Source organism: Phoca vitulina, unplaced genomic scaffold (assembly GCF_004348235.1).
Source record: "Phoca vitulina isolate PV1807 unplaced genomic scaffold, GSC_HSeal_1.0 scaffold86, whole genome shotgun sequence".
NCBI lineage: Eukaryota > Metazoa > Chordata > Mammalia > Carnivora > Phocidae > Phoca > Phoca vitulina.
Genome location: NW_022589789.1, coordinates 999,834 through 1,020,287, shown reverse-complemented (window position 1 = coordinate 1,020,287; position 20,454 = coordinate 999,834).

Genomic DNA, 20,454 nt, shown 5'->3' with positions numbered 1-20,454 from the left:
TAGAAACAGAAGTAAAGCTTCCAGACTCATTCTATGAGGCCAGCATTACCTTGATCCCCAAACCAGGGAAGGACCCCATCAAAAAGGAGAATTTCAGACTAATATCCCTGATGAATATGGATTCCAAAATCCTCAACAAAATCCTAGCTAGTAGGATCCAACAATACATTAAAAGGATCATCCACCACGACCAAGTGGGACTTATCCCCAGGATGCAAGGGTGGTTCAACATTTGCAAATTAATCAATGTGATAGATCACATTAAAAAAAGAAAAGACAAGAACCATATGGTCTTCTCAATTGATGCAGAAAAAGCATTTGACAAAACACAGCATCCTTTCCTGATTAAAACTCTTCAAAGTTTAGGGATAGAGGGAACATTCCTCAATCTCATAAAATCATCTATGAAAAACCCACAGTGAATATCACCCTCAATGAGGAAAAGCTGAGAGCCTTTCCCTTAAGATCAGGAACATGAGAAGGATGCCCACTCTCGCCACTATTGTTCAACATAATACTAGAAGTCCTAGCAACAGCAATTAGACAACAAAAAGAAATAAAATGTATTCAGAATGGCAAAGAAGAAGTCAAACTCTCTCTCTTCCCAGATGACATGATACTTTATGTGGAAAACCCAAAAGACGCCACCCCCAAATTACTAGAACTCATACAGCAATTCAGTAATGTGGTAGGATACAAAATCAATGCATCAAATCAGTTGCTTTCTTATACACTAACAATGCAACTGTAGAAAGAGAAATTAGAGAAATGATTCCATTTACAATAGCAGCAAAAACCATAAGGTACCTTGGAATAAACCTAACCAAAGAGGTAAAGGATCTATACTGTAAGAACTATAGAATAGTCATGAAAGATATTGAAGAAGACACAAAAAGATGGAAAAACATTCCATACTCATGATTGGAAGAATAAACATTGTTAAAATGTCTATGCTACCCAGAGCAATCTATACCTTCAATGCCATCCCAATCAAAATTCCGATGACATTTTTCAAAGTGCTGGAACAAACAGTCCTAAAATTTGTATGGAATCAGAAAAGACCCTGAATCTCCAAGGAAATGTTGAAAAAGAAAAACAAAGCTGGGGGCATCATGTTACCTGATTTCAAGCTATATAACAAAGCCGTGATCACCAAGACAGCATGGCACTGGCACAGAAACAGACATATAGACCAATGGAACAGAATAGAGAGCCCAGATATGGACCCTCAACTCTATGGTCAAATAATCTTCGACAAAGCAGGAAAAAATATGCAATGGAGAAAAGACAGTCTCTTCAATAAATGGTGCTAGGAAAATTGGGCAGCTGTATATGGAAGAATGAACCTCGACCATTCTTTAACACCATACACAAAGATAAACTCAAAATGGCTGAAAGACCTCAATGTGAGACAGGAATCCATCCAAATCCTAGAGGAGAACATAGGTAGTAACCTCTTCGACATTGGCCACAGCAACTTCTTTCAAGATACATCTCAAAGGCATGTGAAACTAAAGTGAAAAGGAACTTTTGGGACTTCATCAAGATTAAAAGCTTCTGCACAGCAAAGGAAACAGTCAACAAAACAAAGAGGCAACCCACAGAATGGGAAAAGATATTTGCAAATGACACTACAAAGTGCTGATTTCCAAGATCTATAAAGAACTTCTCAAACTCAACACCCAAAAAACAAATAATCAAGTAAAAAAATGGGCAGGAGACATGGATGGACACTTCTCAAAAGAAGACATACAAATGGCTAACAGACACATGAAAAAATGTTCATCATCATTAGCCATCAGGGAAATTCAAATCAAAACCACATTGAGATACCACCTTACACCAGTTAGAATGGCAAAAATTGACAAGGCAAAAAACAACAAATGTTGGAGAGGTTCTGGAGAAAGGGGAACCCTCTTACACTGTTGTTGGGAATGCAAGTTGGTATAGCCACTTTGGAAAACAGTGTGGAGGTTCTTCAAAAAATTAAATAAAAAATTTGTACAGACCAATTACTAGCAATGAAATTGAATCAGTAGTCAAAAAATTCTCAGCAAACAAAAGTCCACAACCAGATGACTGCACAGGTGAATTCTACCAAACATTGAAAAAAGAGTTAATACCTATTCTTTTCAAACATTTCCAAAAAGTAGAATAGGAAGGAAAACTTCCAAATTCATTATGTAAGGCCAGCATTTTTCTGACTCCAAAACCAGATAAAGACACCACATAAAAAGAGAACTACTGGCCAATATCTCTGATGCACACAGATGCAAAAACCTTCAATAAAATACTAGAAAAATGAATCCAACAATACATTAAAAAAATCACTCACTATGATCAAGTGGGGTTTTTCCTGGTTTGCAAGGGTGCTTCAATATTCACAGATCAATCATTGTGATGCATCTCATCAGTAAGAGAAAGAATAAAAAAAATGATCATTTTAATAGATGCAGAAAAGCATTTGACAAAGTACAACATTGATTTATGATAAAAACCCACAGCAAAGTAGATTTAGAGGTAACTTACCTCAATATAATAAAGGTCTTATATAAAAAATCCACAGCTAACATCATATTCAAAGGTGAAAAACAGAGATTTTCCTCTAAGGTTAGGAACAAGATAAGGATGTCCACTCTCACTTTTATTCAACATAGTACTGGAAATCCTAGCCGCTGTTGTCAGACAACAAAAAGGAATAAAAGGCAATCAAATTTGTAAGGAAGAAGTAAAACTGTCACTATTTGCAGATGAAATGATACTATACACAGAAAACCCTAAAACTTCCACCTAAAAACTGATAGAAATTGATAAATGATTTCATAATCAATGTAGAGAAATCTGTCAGATTTATATACACTAATAATGAAGCTGCAGAAAGAGAATTTAAGAAAACAATCCCATTTACAAATGCACCAAGAATAATAATATTTCTAAGCATAAACCTAACCAAAGAGGTGAAAGACTTGTACTCTGAAACTGTAAAGTACTGATGAAAGAAATTAAAGATGACACAAATAAATGGAAAGACATTCCACGCTCATGAATTGGAATGTCAAGTATTGTCAAAATGTCTACACTACCCAAAACAATCTACAGATTTAAGGCAATCCCTATCAAAATACCAATAGTATTTTTCACAGAACTAGAACAAACAATCCTAAATTTTGTATGGAACCATAACACATTGCACATAGCCAAAGCAATCTTGAAAACAAAAACAAAAACAAAACTGGAGGTATCATGATTTCAGATTTAAAGTTATATTACAAGTTATATTTCTATTTTAGTAATCAGAATAATATCATACTGGCAGAAAATAAACACATAGTTCAATGGAACAGAATAGAAAACCCAGAAATAAACACACGATTGTATGTTCAATTAATCCTCAACAAAGGAGACAAGAACACCATATTCAGGAAAGGTACCAAATACTGCCTGTAATAAACAGAGAGCCTCCACAGATGACTGGCCTAAAGGATAAAGTGGCCAGGAAAAAACACCTGAGCACACGCAGCACACATTGGAGACACTCTTGGAAAAGCAGGCCCTGGGGAACAGGGGACGCTACATGGCAGGGCAATATAGAACCTCTACTTCATAAGGCCATCACCCTCAAGAACAGGAGATATAGCTTACTTTTCTAACACAGAGAAATAGGCACACTTAGACAAAATGAGAAGACAGAGAAATTTATTCTAAATGAAAGAACAGAACAAGGCCACAACCAGAGACCTAAGTGAAACAGATATAAGAAACATGCTTGATAGAAAATTTAAAGCAATGATCATAAGGATGACCCTGGACTTAAGAGCGGAAAGCATGAATGAGACCCTTAACACAGAGTCAAATAATAACATAGTAGAGAAAACTTCTCAATAAAGAAATGAGAAACATACTTGATGAAACAAATAGCAGGATGGAAGAAGTAGAGGACCAAATTAGTGACCTAGAAGACAGAGTAATGGAAAGTAATCAAGCTGAACAAAAAAGAGAAAAAAGAATTATGCAAAATAAGAGTAGCCTCAGGGAAATCAGTGACTCAATCAAATGTAATAATATTCATATTATAGAAGTCCCAGAAGAAGAGAGAGAAAAGGGTAAATCTAACGGTCACCATGTATCAAAAACCACTATAAATATACAAAGAATAAAAAGAAGGATACAAAAATATCACTAAAGAAAATCAGTAAACCATGAAAGAGAGAAAGACAAGAAAGGATCAGGGAAAATCTTCAGAAAACAATTGCAAAACAAATAATAAAATGATAATAAATACATACCTATCAATAATTACTTTGAATGTAATGGAATAAATGTTTCAATTAAAAATCATAAGGTGACAAAATGGGTAAAAGAAAAAAACAATACCTATTTATATGCTACCTGCAAGAGACTCATTTTAGTCCTAAAGACACCTGCAGATTGAAAATGAGGGGATGGAGAAACACTTATCATGCAGAAGAAAGCCTGAGTAGAAATATTTATACTGGACAAAATAGACTTTTAAAACACAGACTCTAACAAGAGACAAAGAGGATGCTATATAATAATAAAGGAAATAATACAAAAAGAAATATAACAATTGAAAATATTTATGTATCCAACATGGGAACACCCAAATACATAAAACAGTTAATAGCAAACATAAAGGAACTAATCAATAATAATACAATAATAGTAGGGGATTTTAATATCCCACTTACCTCAATGGACAGATCATCAAAACAGGCCTTGAATGGAAGGAAACAATGGCCTTGAATGACACACTGGAACAGATGGATTTAACAGATGTATTCACAACAGTTCATCCTAAAACAGCAGAATATGCATTCTTTTCAAGTGCACATGGAACATCCTCCAGAATAGATCACATATTAACCTACAAAACATACTCAACAAATTCGAGAAGTTTGAAGTCATACTATGAACCTTTTCTGACCACAAAGCTATGAAACTAGAAGTCAATCACAAGAAAAAATCTGGAGAAACAACAAATACATGGAGGTTAAGTAACATGCAACTGAACAATGAATGGGGAGGGGTGCCTGGGTGGCTCAGTTGGATAAGCTTTTGCTCAAGAGGTATCAGGTCAGGTCATGATCTCAGGGTTGTGAGATCGAACCCCACTTCAGGCTCCATGCTGAGCAGAGTCTGCTTGGGATTTTTTTTTCTCCCTCTCCGTCCCTCAAACCCCTCCCCCCACACTCACTCACACACACTCTCTCTCAAATAAATAAATATTTTAAAAAAATGAATGGGTCAACCAGGAAATAAAAGAAGAAATATAATTTTTTAATTTAAAAAATGTTTTTTTAAGATTTTATTTTTAAATAATCTCTACACCCAAAGTGGGGCTCAAACTTACAACCCCAACATCAAGAATCACATGCTCTACTGACTGAGCCAGGCAGGTGCCCCTAAAAGAAGGAAAAAAAAAAACAAAACTACATGGAAACAAATAAAAAAGAAAACAGCAGTCCAAAACTTTTGGGATGCAGCAAAAGTGGTTCTAAAAGGGATGTTTATAGTAATGCAAGCCTACTTCAAGGAAGAAAAATCTCAAATAAACAATTTATACCTAAAGGAACTAGAAAAAAAAAAACCAAAAAAACAAAAAACAACAAACAAAACCCAGAACCATCAGAAGGAAGAAAATAATAAAGATTAGAAGAGAAAAAAATGGTACAGAAAAGAAGGAAATAATAGAACAGATCAATGAAAACAGAAGCTGATTCTTTGAAAAATCAATAAAATAGATAAACCTTTAGCCAGACTTAGCAAGAAAAAAAGAAAAATAACTCAGATAAATAAAATCACAAATGACAGAGGAGAAATAACAACCAACACCACAGAAATACAAGCAATTATAAGATAATATGAAAAACTATATGCCAGGAAATTGGACAACCTAGATGAAATGGATAAATTCCTAGGCACATAGAACCTACCAAAACTGAAATGGGAAGAAATAGAAAATTTTAACAGAGTGATAATCAGCTAAGAGATTGAATCACTAATCAAAAAATCTCAGCAAACGGAAGTCCAGGATCAGATGGCTTTACAGGGAATTCTATCAAATATTTAAAGAAAAGTTAATACTGAGAGGGGGGAAAGATGGCGGAGGAGTAGGGGACCCTATTTCAACTGGTCCCCGGAATTGAGCTGGATATCTACCAGACCACTCTGAGCACCCACGAAACCAGCCTGAGATGTAAGAAGATCTGGATCTCTACAAACAGAATATCGCAGGCGGTTGGTTTTGAGGTACGAAGCGGAGAGCTGTGATTCTGCGGGCAGATATCGGAGGATAAACGGCAGTGGGAGGGTGCCTGGCCATGGGGATCCTACACCATCGGTCAGTGACAGCCTCGCGCACTGTGGTCGGGCACAGACTTGCAGACCAGTAGCGTCAGGAAAGGACTTTAGGGCAGACCCCGGAGTGGAGGACCAGACCGGCGGGGTCACGCACACGTGAACGGCAGCCGCCCGGACAGAAACCAGGAGCGACGGTCACGCGCACGTGAACTGCAGCCTCTGAGATGGAAACCCGGTGCCCCGGGGTCCCGCCGGTGAACTGCAACCCCCCGGGTGGGAACCCTGAGCGGCAGAGTTGCACGCACGCGAACTGCAGTCCCCGGGACAGGACCCCAAGCGGCGGAGCCAAGCGCGCGCGCGAACTGGGAGCAGCTGGTGGTTTTAGAAGCACAAAGGGCAGAGACGTGCCCCGACCTGGAGGCAGGACTGGGAGCACTGTGGAGGGGCGCACAACCCAGGACGCTGCAGTTTATAGCAGCACGGACAGAAACGGAGACAGTGTGGCCTGGAGAGCTCACTGAAGAACAGACTGAGGTCTCTCTGCTCTGAGGCAGAGGGTTGGAAACGGTCTCTTCTGCTCTGACTCGCAGAAGAGACACGGAAAGCCGCCAGGGAACGCCGCCAGAGAACAAAAGCCCCAAAGACTGATTCCCACTGAGCCCATCCCCCGCCACAGGGGGCAGGGCAACTCTGCCCAAACAGGGTTGCCTGAGTAACAGCGCAGCGGGCCCCTCCCGCAGAAGACAGGCTGGGAAAAGAAGAGGCCAGCAACCCTAAGAAACAGGTGCATCTTGCTTGGGTTCTGGTCAATAATTTGGACTCTATACATTCCCTCAAACACCCATCAACAGAATGACTAGGAGGAGGAGCCCCCAAAACAGAAAAGACTCAGAGATTATGACTTATGCTGCAGATTTACAAATGGATGCAGATATAACTAAGATGTCGGAGATGGAATTCAGGCTAGCAATTGTGAAGACAATGGCTAGAATGGAGAAATCAATTAATGGCAACATAGAGTCTCTAAGGGCAGAAATAAAAGGGGAATTGGCAGAACTTAAAAATGCTATCAATGAGATTCAATCCAATCTAGATAATCTAACAGCTAGGGTAACTGAGACAGAAGAGAGAATAAGTGATCTGGAAGACAGTATAATAGATAAAAAGGGAAAAGAGGAGGCTAGGGAAAAACAACTCAGAATCCATGAAAATAGAATCAGAGAAATAAGTGACACCATGAGGCGTTCCAATGTCAGAATCATTGGAATCCTGGAGGGAGTGGAGAGAGAGAGAGGACTAGAAGATGTATTTGAGCAAATCGTAGCTGAGAACTTCCCTAATCTGGGGAATGAAACAAACATTCGAGTCCTAGAGGCAGAAAGGACCCCTCCTAAGATCAAGGAAAACAGGCCAACACCCCGGCATGTAATAGTAAAACTTGCAAATCTTAGAACCAAGGAAACCATCTTAAGTTCAGTTAGGGGAAAGAGATTCCTTACGTACAGAGGGAGGAACATCATAATAACGTCAGACCTATCCACAGAGACCTGGCAAGCCAGAAAGGCCTGGCAAGACATACTCAGGGTACTAAATGAGAAGAACATGCAGCCAAGAATACTTTATCCGACAAGGCTTTCATTTAGAATGGATGGAGAGATGCAGAGCTTCCACGACCGGCAGAAACTAAAAGAATATGTGACCACTAAGCCGGCCCTGAAAGAAATATTAAGGGGGGTTCTATAAAAGGAGAAAGACCCCAAGAGTGATCTACAACAGAAATTTACAGGGACAATCTATAAAAACAACGTCTTCACAGGCAACATGATGACAATTAATTCATATCTTCCAATAATCACTCTCAACGTGAATGGCCTAAATGCTCCCATAAAACGGCACAGGGTTGCAGATTGGATAAAAAGACAGGACCCATCCATATGCTGTCTACAAGAGACTCATTTTGAACCTAAAGATACATCCATACTGAAAGTGAAGGGATGGAGATCTATCTTCCATGCCAGCGGACCTCAAAAGAAAGCTGGGGTAGCAATTCTTATATCAGACAAATTAGATTTTAAACTAAAGTCTGTAATAAGAGACACAGAAGGACACTATATCATTCTTAAAGGGTCTATCCAACAAGAAGATCTAACAATTGTAAATATCTATGCCCCCAACATGGGAGCAGCCATCTACATAAGCCAACTGTTAACCAAAATAAAGAGTCATATTGATAACAATACGTTAATTGTAGGAGACCTCAATACTCCACTCTCAGCAGTGGACAGATCATCTAAGCAGAAAATCAACAAGGAAACAAGAGCTTTGAATGATACATTGGGCCAGATGGACCTCATAGATATTTATAGAACATTCCACCCTAAAACAACAGAATACTCATTCTTCTCGAGCGCACATGGAACTTTCTCCCGAATAGACCATATACTGGGTCACAAATCAGGTCTCAACCGATACCAAAAGATTGAGATTATTTCCTGCATATTCTCAGACCACAATGCTCTAAAACTGGAACTCAATCACAAGAAAAAATTTGGCAGAAATTCAAACACTTGGAAGCTAAAGACCACTCTGCTCAAGAATGTTTGGGTCAACCAAGAAATCAAAGAAGAACTTAAACAATTCATGGAAATCAATGAGAACGAAAACATGTCAAGGGTGCCCACTCTCACCACTGTTGTTCAACATAGTACTAGAAGTCCTAGCAACAGCAATCAGACAACAAAAAGAAATAAAAGGTATTCAAATTGGCAAAGAAGAAGTCAAACTTCTCTTTTCACAGACAACATGACACTTTATGTGGAAAACCCAAAAGACTCCACCCCCAAATTACTAGAACTCATCCAGCAATTCAGTAATGTGGCAGGATACAAAATCAATGCACAGAAATCAGTTGCTTTCTTATACACTAACAACGCAACTGTTGAAAGAGAAATTAAAGAAACGATTCCATTTACAATAGCACCAAAAACCATAAGATACCTCGGAATAAACCTAACGAAAGAGGTAAAGGATCTATACTCTAGGAACTACAAAACACTCATGAAAGAAATTGAAGAAGACACAAAAAGATGGAAAAATATTCCATGCTCATGGATCAGAAGAATAAACATTGTTAAAATGTCTATGCTACCCAGAGCAATCTATACCTTCAACGCCATCCCAATCAAAATTCCAATGACATTTTTCAAAGTGCTGGAACAAACAATCCTAAAATTTGTATGGAATCAGAAAAGACCCCGAATCACCAAGGAGATGTTGAAAAAGAAAAACAAAGCTGGGGGCATCACGTTGCCCGATTTCAAGCTATATTACAAAGCAGTGATCACCAAGACAGCATGGTACTGGCACAAAAACAGACATACAGACCAATGGAAGAGAATAGAGAACCCAGATATGGACCCTCAACTCTATGGTCAAATAATCTTTGACAAAGCAGGAGAAAACATGCAATGGAAAAAAGACAGTCTTTTCAATAAATGGTGCTGGGAAAATTGGACAGCCACATGCAGAAGAATGAAACTGGACCATTCTCTAACACCATTCACAAAGATAAACTCAAAGTGGATGAAAGACCTCAATGTGAGACAGGAATCCATCCAAATCCTAGAGGAGAACATAGGCAGTAACCTCTTTGACATCGGCCACAGCAACTTCTTTCAAGATACATCTCCAAAAGCTAGTGAAACAAAAGCAAAAATAAACTTTTGGGACTTCATCAAGATAAAAAGCTTCTGCACAGCAAAGGAAACAGTCAACAAAACAAAGAGGCAACCCAGAGAATGGGACAAGATATTTGCAAATGACACTACAGATAAAGGGCTGGTATCCAAGATCTATAAAGAACTTCTCAAACTCAACACCCAAAAAACAAATAATCAAGTCAAAAAGTGGGCAGAAGAGATGAACAGACACTTCTCTGAAGAAGACATACAAATGGCTAACAGACACATGAAAAAATGTTCCTCATCATTAGCCATCAGGGAAATCCAAATCAAAAGCACACTGAGATACCACCTTACACCAGTTAGAATGGCAAAAATGGACAGGGAAAGAAACAACAAATGTTAGAGAGGTTGTGGAGAAAGGGGAACCCTCTTACACTTTGGTGGGAATGCAAGTTGGTATAGCCACTTTGGAAAACAGTGTGGAGGTTCCTCAAAAATTTAAAAATAGAGCTACCCTATGACCCAGCAATTGCACTACTGGGTATTTACCCCAAAGACACAGATGTAGTGAAAAGAAGGGCCATATGCACCCCAATGTTCATAGCAACAATGTCCGCAATAGCCAAACTGTGGAAAGAGCCGAGATGCCCTTCAACAGATGAATGGATAAAGAAGATGTGGTCCATATATATAATGGAATATTACTCAGCCATCAGAAAAGATGAATACCCAACTTTTACCTCAACATGGATGGGACTGGAGGAGATTATGCTAAGTGAAATAAGTCAAGCAGAGAAAGTCAATTATCATATGGTTTCACTTATTTGTGGAACATAAGGAATAACATGGAGGACATTAAGAGAAGGAAGGGAAAAATGGGCAGGGGGAATTGGAGGGAGAGATGAACCATGAGAGACTATGGACCTGAGAAACAAACAGGGTTTTAGAGGGGAGAGGGGAGGGGGGATGGGTTAGCCCGGTGATGGATATTAAGGAGGGCACGTACTGCATGGAGCACTGGTGTTATACGAAAACAATGAATCGTGGATCACTACATCAAAAACTAATGATGTATTGTATGGTGACTAACATAACATAATAAAATTAAAAAAAAAAGAAAAGTTAATACCTATTTCCCTCAGATTAATATAGAAAATATAGAAAAGAAGAGAAAACTTCCAAAATCATTCTATGAGCCCAGCATTACCCTGATACCAAAACCAGATAAAGACACCACTAAAAAAGAGAACTACAAGCCAATATCCCTAAAGAATATAGGTGTAAAAATCCTCCACAAAATATTAGCAAACCAAATCCAACAATACATTAAAAATATCATTCACCATGATCAAATGGGATCTATCCCTGTGTTGCAAGGGTGCTTCAATATTCACAAATCAATGTGATAGATCACATATCCACCAAAAAGCTGCTAGAACTGATAAATCAATTTAGTCAAGTTGCAGTATACAAAATCAGTGTAACAGAAATCTGTTACATTTCCATACACTAATAATGAGGCACCAGAAAGAGAAATTAAGAAACAATCCCACTTACAAATGTACCAAGAATAATAATAATCTAACTACTAAATACTTACCCAAAGAATACAAAAACACTTATTCAAAGGGACACATGCACCCCTATGTTATTGCATTTTTCATAATAACCAAGATATTGAAGCAGCCCAAGTGTTCATCAATTATAGAATAGATAAACAAGAAGTAGTATATTTATACAATGGAATATTAGTCTGACACAAAGAATGAAATCTTACCATTTGCAAGAACATGGATAAAGCTAGAAAGTATTATGCTAAGCAAAATAAGTCAGAGAAAGAGAAATAACATATGACTTCACTCATATGTAGAATTTAAGAAACAAAACAAAGGAGCAAAGGGGAAAAAAGAGAGAGTGAGAGATGAATCAAGAAACAGACTTTTAATTTTAGAGAACAAGTTGATAGTTACAGAGGGGAGGTGCGTGGGGGATGGGTTAAATAGGTGAGGGGATTAAAGAGGGCACTTGTGATGAGCACTGGGTGATGTATGGAATTGTTGAATCACTATATTGTACACCTAAACTAATAAAACACTGTATGTTAACAAAAATAAAAAAGAGTACACTTATCTTGATGAGCCCTGAGTAATATATGGAATTGTTGAATCACTATATTGTGCACTTGAAATGAATATAACACTGTATTAAACAATGGAATTGAAATAAAATAAAAATAAAAATTAAGAAAAATAAAACTGAAGGGTGAAAAAAAAATTTTAATGGTTAGTTTTCCCTCCCCCCTGCCCTAAGTCTGAGAGGATTTTTCTCTTATCTTCACTGTGAGAACCTGGTAGAGAGTTCCTGGAGGTAACACTCACCAAAGTGTGGGACCCTCTTAAAATGGGTACCTCTGCAAGTTTTTAACTCTATAGCTTATCCACACTGATCCTCTGGCAATTTGTCAATTATGGTTCAGGTTTTACTAGCTTAGTACTGGTTCCCATGTAGGTTTCTGCCCATGGATTTCTGCTCTGATAAATTGTGATTCTCTGTGTTCGCCTGTCTCTGCAATTTTTCAGGCAGTAATTTGCCCTGTGACCTTAGTTCTCTGATGGATCTACAAAGAGTTATTGATTTTTCAGTTTTTTCAGCTTCTTACTTTTTGTTATGATGGAGTGGGAATTTCTAAGCACCTTACTTGCTGGACCAGAAATCAGAAGTCCCTTCATTGTTGTTTTAATTTGCACTTCTCTGGTGAGTAATGAAGTTAAATATCTTTTCATGTTCCTATTTGTGATCTGGATATCCTCATTGGTATAATGCTATTTATTATTTATTTATTTTCACCTGTTTTCTAAGTGAATTAAAAACAACTATTGAGTTTTTTTAATATATATTTCCATTTTATTTTTTTCTTTTTTTTGACTTTTTTTTTATGTTATGTTAATCACCATACATTACATCATTAGTTTTTGATGTAGTGTTCCATGATTCATTGTTTACGTATAACACCCAGTGCTCCATGCAGAACGTGCCCTCCTTAATACCCATCACCAGGCTAACCCATCCCCCCATCCCCCCACCCCCCTCCCCTCTGGAACCCTCAGTTTGTTTCTCAGAATCCATAGTCTTTCATGGTTCATCTTCCCCTCCGATTCCCCCCCTTCATTGAGTTTTAAGAGTTATCTGTATAGTCTTGGTAATTCTTCTTTGTTGGTGTTGATTTGCAAACATTTTCTCCCAGTCTGTAGTTTTTCTTTTCCACCTCTTAATAGAGTCTTTCACACAGAAAAATATTTTAATATTTATGAGATTCAATTTATCAATGTTACCTTTTTTCATCATGTTTTTTGTGTCAAGTCTAAGAACTCTTTTCTTAGCCCTAGATCCCATAGATTCACTCCTATCCTTTCTCTAAAAGTTTTATAGTTCTATCATTTACATTTAAGTTCCTGATCCATTTCGAGTTCATTTTGTATAAGGAGTGAAGTTTAGATCAATGTTTATTTTTATTTGCCTGTGGATGCCCAAGTGTTCAAACACATTTTGTTCTAAAGGCTACCCTTCCTCCATTGAATTTTTTTTTTTGCATCTCTATCAAAAATCAAGTGGACATATATGTGTTTGTCTATTTCTGACTTCTCTGTTCTGTTGCATTGATCCATGTGCTTATCCCTCTAGCAATACTGCACAGGTTTTATTACTATATGTGGTCTTGTATTTGCATAGATTGATTCCTTCCACTTTCTCTTTTTCTAAATAGCTTTAGCTCTTCTAGCACTTGTGCCTGCCATATAAATTTTATAATAAGTTTTAACTATACATACAAAATTACTGAAAATTTAAGAGTAATTATATTAAACTCATATGTTAATTTAGAAGAATTGACATCTTTACAGTATTGAGTCTTCAAATCCATGAATGAGGTGTCTCTCTTAATTGGGGCCTTTGATTTCTTTTATCAGTATTTTGAAATATTTGGCACACAGTTCCTCTACATCTTGTTGTTTCATGTTCTTTGGAGTAATTACAAATAATATTGTGTTTTTCATTTTGGTTTCCACATGTTGATTGTTAGTATATAGAAGTGCAACTGATTTTTGTTTCTTGATTTTGGTGAACTCATAATAGTTCTAGGAGTTTTTGGTTTTGGTTTTTAGATTCCTTGGGATTTTCTGCATGGACACTTTTTTCAGCTGCAAATGGAGTAAGTTTTATTTCCTCCCCTCAAATACATATTTTCTTTTCTTTCTTTCTTTTCTTCCTTTCTTCCTTTCTTTCTTTCTTCTTTTTCTTTCTTTCTTTCTTCTTTCTTTCTTTCTTTTTTTCTTTTCTTTTCTTTCTTTCTTTCTTTCTTTTTTCTTTCTATCTTTCTTTTTCTTTCTTTCTTTCTTTTTCTTTTGTTCTTGCCTTATTTCAGTGACTCAAATTTATATACTGTTATATAGATTAAGAGTGATGAGAATAGACATCTTTGCCTTTTTTCCTAATATAGGGGGAAAGAACTCTTTTACCATTAAATATAATATTAACTATATGATTTTGAAGGTGCTCTTTATTAAATTGAGGAAATTCTCCTTTACTCATAACTTGTTGAGAGTTTGATTATGAATAAATGCTGGAATTTGTCAAATGCTTTTTTTTTTTGCATCAACTGATATAATCATATGATTTTTCTTTTTTTGTCTGTTGATGCTATGAATTGCATTGATTGCTTTTTAAATGTTAAACCAACCTTTTATACTTGGAATAAATCCTACTTGGTCATGTTACATATTTTTAAAAATACATTGTTGGATTAAATTTGCTATAATTTAATGAGTTTCTTTTTGGTTTTGTTTTTGTTGAAGTTCATGAGAGATATTGTTCTGCATTTTAATTTTTGTACTGCCTTTGTCTAGTTTGGTAGTACTGGTCTCATAAAGTGAGTTGGCACTTGTTTCTTCCTCTTCTGGGAAAGACTGTTTAAAATTTGTGTTGATTCTTCTTTAAATGTTTGGTAGTCTTTCCCTGTGAAGCCATCTGGTCCTAAGGATTTCTTTTTTAGAAACTTTTCAATTACAGATTCAATTTCTTTAATGGCTACAGGGCTACTTAGGTTGTCTATTTCATTTGCTTGAATCTTGGTAGATTGTAATTTTTGAGGAATTGATTGATTTCTTCTAAGTTTCCTAATTTATGAGTGTAAAGTTGTTTGTAAGATTCTTTTGTTATTCTTTTAATGACTGCAGGATCTGTAGTGATATCCCCTATTGTATTCCTGATATGGGTGATGTCTTCTCTCTTTATCATTGTCAGCAAAATATCACATCTAGCAAGAGCTAAATGGTCATCAATTTTATTGATATTTTTTAAAGAACAAGTTTTTGTTTTCCTTGTTTTGTCTATTATTTCACAACAAACATATGGAAACCAAAATAAAAAAAAATTTACAATTGATTTTTCAGTCTCATTGATTTCTGTTCTTATCTTTTTTATTTCATACTTTCTGTTTGTTTTGGGTTTATTTTGCTCCTTTTTATCTTGTTTCTTGAGATTGAAACTTAAGTTATTACCTTGTGACCTTTCCTCATTTGTAATGTTAAATATTTAGTACTATAAACTTCCCTCTCAATACTGTGTTACTAGTATCCCACAAATTTTGATATATCGTGTTTTCATTTTCATTTAGTTCTGTGTATCTTTGTGCTTCCTTTGGGACTTCTATTTTGTCTATGTGGGTTATTTTTAAAGTTCAGTTTAATTTCCAAGTGTTTGATGATTTTCCTATTGTGTTTTTCTTTTATTGATTTCTAGTTTGATTTTATTATGGTTGGAGAACATAATCTATATAATCTCAATTCTTTTACATTTACTGAGTCTAAATTTTATGATCCAGGATGGTCTCCGTTGGTGATTATTCCTTGGGGACTTGGAAATAATATGTATTCTGATATTGTTGGGTGGACCCTGGTCTATAAATGTCAACTACATTTTGTTAGTTGATGATATTATTCAGTTTTTTTTCATATCCTTGCTATTTTGTCTGGCAGTTCTACCACTACTGATGGTGGGGTGTTGAAATCCTCAATCACAATGATTTTTTTTAAATTTGTGTATTTCATTTAAAATCTAAATTTATTCTGTTTGTCATTATTTTGCTGGTACATTATGTACATGCTTGGTTGGGCTATTGGATAATCAAGCACTGATCCTGGTTATAAAATGATACTTAAGACTCCCAATTTATATGATTGATTAATGACTATAATGGACTTTTTGGTTCTAACAAAATTTTAAAGAAATTTTTAATTTGCTTAAATAACAAGAAATCTTATTTCCTGATTATTTCCAATTATTTGCAAGATTTTTAAATTTTTTGAAGGTTTTAACTTCAAACTATAATTTTTAACTTTTTAACTTTAAATTACATTTTATCATTAGATCCTCCTTATGATTATTGATATGATATTCATAAACTCTCTGACTAGAGTTGGGATTAAGTTTTTGGCCCCAGAAAATCCCAATGTAAATTTGTATTTACCTGTTTATATTTTGTGCATCATCTTTATTTTCCAAACTTAATTTGAACACCAAAATTGGTCCTCATGAAAATCACTTCCATTGTTATTAGAATGTGCCCTAGGCAACAAAACCAGTAAGTCATGTATTATCATCACCAAGCTCTCAAGATAGCTTTAAAAGTTTACTAACTGCACCAGGCATATCAAATCCATTGATTTTATTACATCATTATGTATCTTCTCACACCTTGCAGTTGTTATCAGTCAACTTGGAGAGAAATATTTAATGAGAATATATCATGCTCCAGTTTCTTAGCTATTATTAAGAGAGGTGCAGAGGACCAGTGTTACCAAGATGATATAGGCTCTTCTTGACTTTGCTCACCACTGAGAGAATCTAGGGGTGAGGCTGAAGCACCTCCCTGTACCACAAAGACCATGAAAAACTGCATTAGAAGAGAAACAGGTACACACTGACCACACTTCTCCTTCCCCAGGCCAGCACAGCACCACGGGGAGAGGTCTCCCCTGGACCTCCGCTTCTTCCAGTGGGAAAAGAGAACCTAGGTGAGACAATAAGCTTCTCCTCCAAACATTGTGGATTGCTTTGAGAGACATCCTTCTCTGATCTGGCATCATGGGAATTGTAGGGAAATCTCCAGGTTTCAACTACTAGAAATCTGAGTGTGAAGGAGAATGGGGAGGGGCTTGATACAACCAGCATAGGGATCTTGGCATACCAAGTTCATACCTACAGTGCCCAAGTAGTAATACCAACCAGAGATTTTGCTCATCTGCAGAACTAAGTCATGGGTGCACTCTGACCAGGAAACTTGGCAGGGTGAAGATCTGTTTGATTCAGATCCTCAAGCAAGGACTTTTGCTGGCCCTCAAGCCTGGTTTGCCCATGTGAAGGCAAAGAACTGAATCACAGCCCCATATGCTGTGAAGTCTCTTTTAGTTTCATCTACCAGAAGGGCTGAAGACAACTCCTAGAAGTTGTGTGGTCCAGTGTTGCTAAATCAAGAGGTGGGTAGGCAGAGCAGATCACCCCAGAGCAAAGCCAGTACTAGGTACAGTGGGTTCCCATGATTATGTATAAGCAGGGGGATTAATTCATAGCCAGGGCTGATGGTAGCTCCCAAGCCCTCCCAACCAGAGAGCTTGCTTGGAAAATTGAGAGTAGCCTAGTGTGGCTCCTCCCCTCTTGCCCAAGCAAGAAGCTGAATCACAGCCCAATCCATCATGCAAGTATCTTCTGATCCCATCTGACCAGAAGGACAGGGAACAATTCTTGGAAGCTGAATGACCCAGTGGTACTTGAGCCAAGAGGTTCAAAGTTTCTGTTTTTATCCTGGTAATACCCCTAATTTTCTTATATTCTTTTTCTCCCCCCTTTTCTAACCCTTCCCCTACCTTTTTCTAACATTCCACTTATTTTTCTTAGTCTTTTCCTTCTTGTTTCCTGTGGTTCCTCCACTGCCCCCACCCCAACTTACTTCATTTTTTTAGAAAGCACATATTTTTTCAGCTAAAGTGATTCTAAAGTCATAAATTATCTTTTGTATTTGATTACTTGACAATGAATCTACATATTACTGCAAATTACTGATCCAGTGCCTCCTTAATCTACATATTTTTACCTGATTAGTTTGATTTTAGCAAACACTTGTATCTCTATGTTTAAATTTGCTTTTAAAAATTAACTTTATGAAAAAGAAAAAAATTATCCAAAGGAAAGTAACTCCTCTTGCATAAAAACATTTATGTCAGTGATTAGTCAGATATTATAAAATTGCCAGGCAATAGAGACAATTCTTGTTATTCTGTGTTATGTAAATTATCCAGTGCAGAAATTAATGAAGTGATCAGGAAGTTCTTTCCCTAGTGTCTATCTTTATTGTGTATGAAAGTCTGATAGCCTTCCTGCCCTCCATTACAAGTGGAAAAACGTGGATAATGTGCTGCTTTTCAGGGCTTTGCTAGCACAAAGTAGTAGTAGTTGCAAGTACATGAGATGATGTGAGATTGTCCACTATCCCCCTACTTTTAGATAATTCTTCTGGAGATGCCTGAAATTTCTTCATAATAGAATCTTTGATTATATTTATCTCTTCAGAAGATCTTTTCTTTTATTTTTTTTTGTACTGAGTAGTATGTATGGTATAAGGACAATGGTGTCAGACTGCCTAAGTTCAATTTCTGGCCTCACCTGTTACTAGCTGTACAAAATTGGGTAAGTACTAAAGCTTCCTAAGAATTAATACTAGTGCTATCATCTGTAATTGGAGATAATATTATATCCAAATTATAGAATTATTGTGAGAAGTAAATTAAATAATTATAAGAACTCAGTCTCGTACATAGTAATTGTTCAATAATCTTCAGTTACCATTTATAAAGAACTTTGTTTTCTAACTATATTATATTTAATATCTCTAATTCTCTTAAAGTAGTTTTATTACTTTTTTCACAGAAAACTGTGTTAAAGTGATATTTTGTAATTTGTCCATGGTCAGACAGACAGTAAAATGTGGGTTTAGGAATTAACCCACTTCAACTTCACTCTGTAGTTAATATTTTCTGTTAGCTTTGCAAGTGCCCCCAGAAGCATAGAACATTAAGTCCAAATGATCATTGTGATAATCTTATTAGATGACTTTAAAAATGAAAGCATATGATAAATTTTGGCTTCATCAAATGCACTATTATTTTATAATAATTACCATTAATTAAATCTACTTAAAAGTCTATAGCAAGTATTTCCTTTCCATTTTTACCTACTTTTTTTAAAATCAAGATATTTTGAATGCCTCAAATATGGCTAATTTTCTTTCTCCCGTAAACAGACCCATGATATTTTCAATGTTGCATTCAATATTGTTGAAATATATGTATTTACCCAGTGAAAGTCTGCTCAATTCTTTGATATAATAATATATCAGCAATATTTTATTTAATGAATCTACTTATCTACCTCATTTAAGGTCTAGTCTCTTTCTACACATAACTACATAAGTAAACATTAAAGGGAAAATGAAGTGATAAGTCTTGATATTTCAACTAGCTGAAGCTGAAAATCAAGATATTTAAATGCTTCTGGAAATTACGTATTTATAAAATGCTTTTTATTTTTTTTAGCGATGTAGCAGCTATAGGTGTTTTTCCAAAATGCTATTGGAAAGGACAATTTATATAGATGCCTTGAAGAAAATTAAAGCTCATCAAGGAATCTTCCTAAGGTCACTATAAAGTGAAATGACAAGAGTGACTAAGAGTATTACTCTATGCTACCAAATGCAAATCAATAGCGTGAACACCAGTAACTTCTCTAGGGTTTGCTTAATATCAGTTCTCACAGATGGGAGAGAATTGCATTTCAGATTCTCCCCACCCACACCGTGTCCTAGAGCTATTCCAGTCACTTGTTAATTTTATAATCTTTGGCAAATCACTTAATCTCTAAATGTCCTAACTTTTTAATCTTTAGTTCCTGTGGTAGTGGTAGAGTGATGGTGGTTCAGGTAGATAACCATTAAGGAGAGTTTTAAACTGTAGCTTATATAATTCTATGGCATATGTCACAAATCAATTATTTCTGTGAAATTGTTTCTATAAATTGTTATAAATTTTAGAGACCCTTATTTGAGAGAGTCTTAAAAGCTGTTTCTGTAAAGTAATGATCCAAAAGGGCAGGTAAAGAAACTATCATTGGAAAGCCTTGAACATTTCTTCTTGGTGCAGGGGTGTGCTGTATCTTAATTTGTTCTGCCAAAATGTAAGATTCGAATCCTGGTTGCAGAGAAGATCAGAGTGAAAGCAAACTGATGTTTGCCCCATTGGAGTGAGTTTCATTTGAGTTTTACAGTAAAAAGTTTAAGATAGGCAATCATTTTTACTTTTTAGAAAACTAAGTATATTAAAAACATTTTGCCTGTTGATGTTGT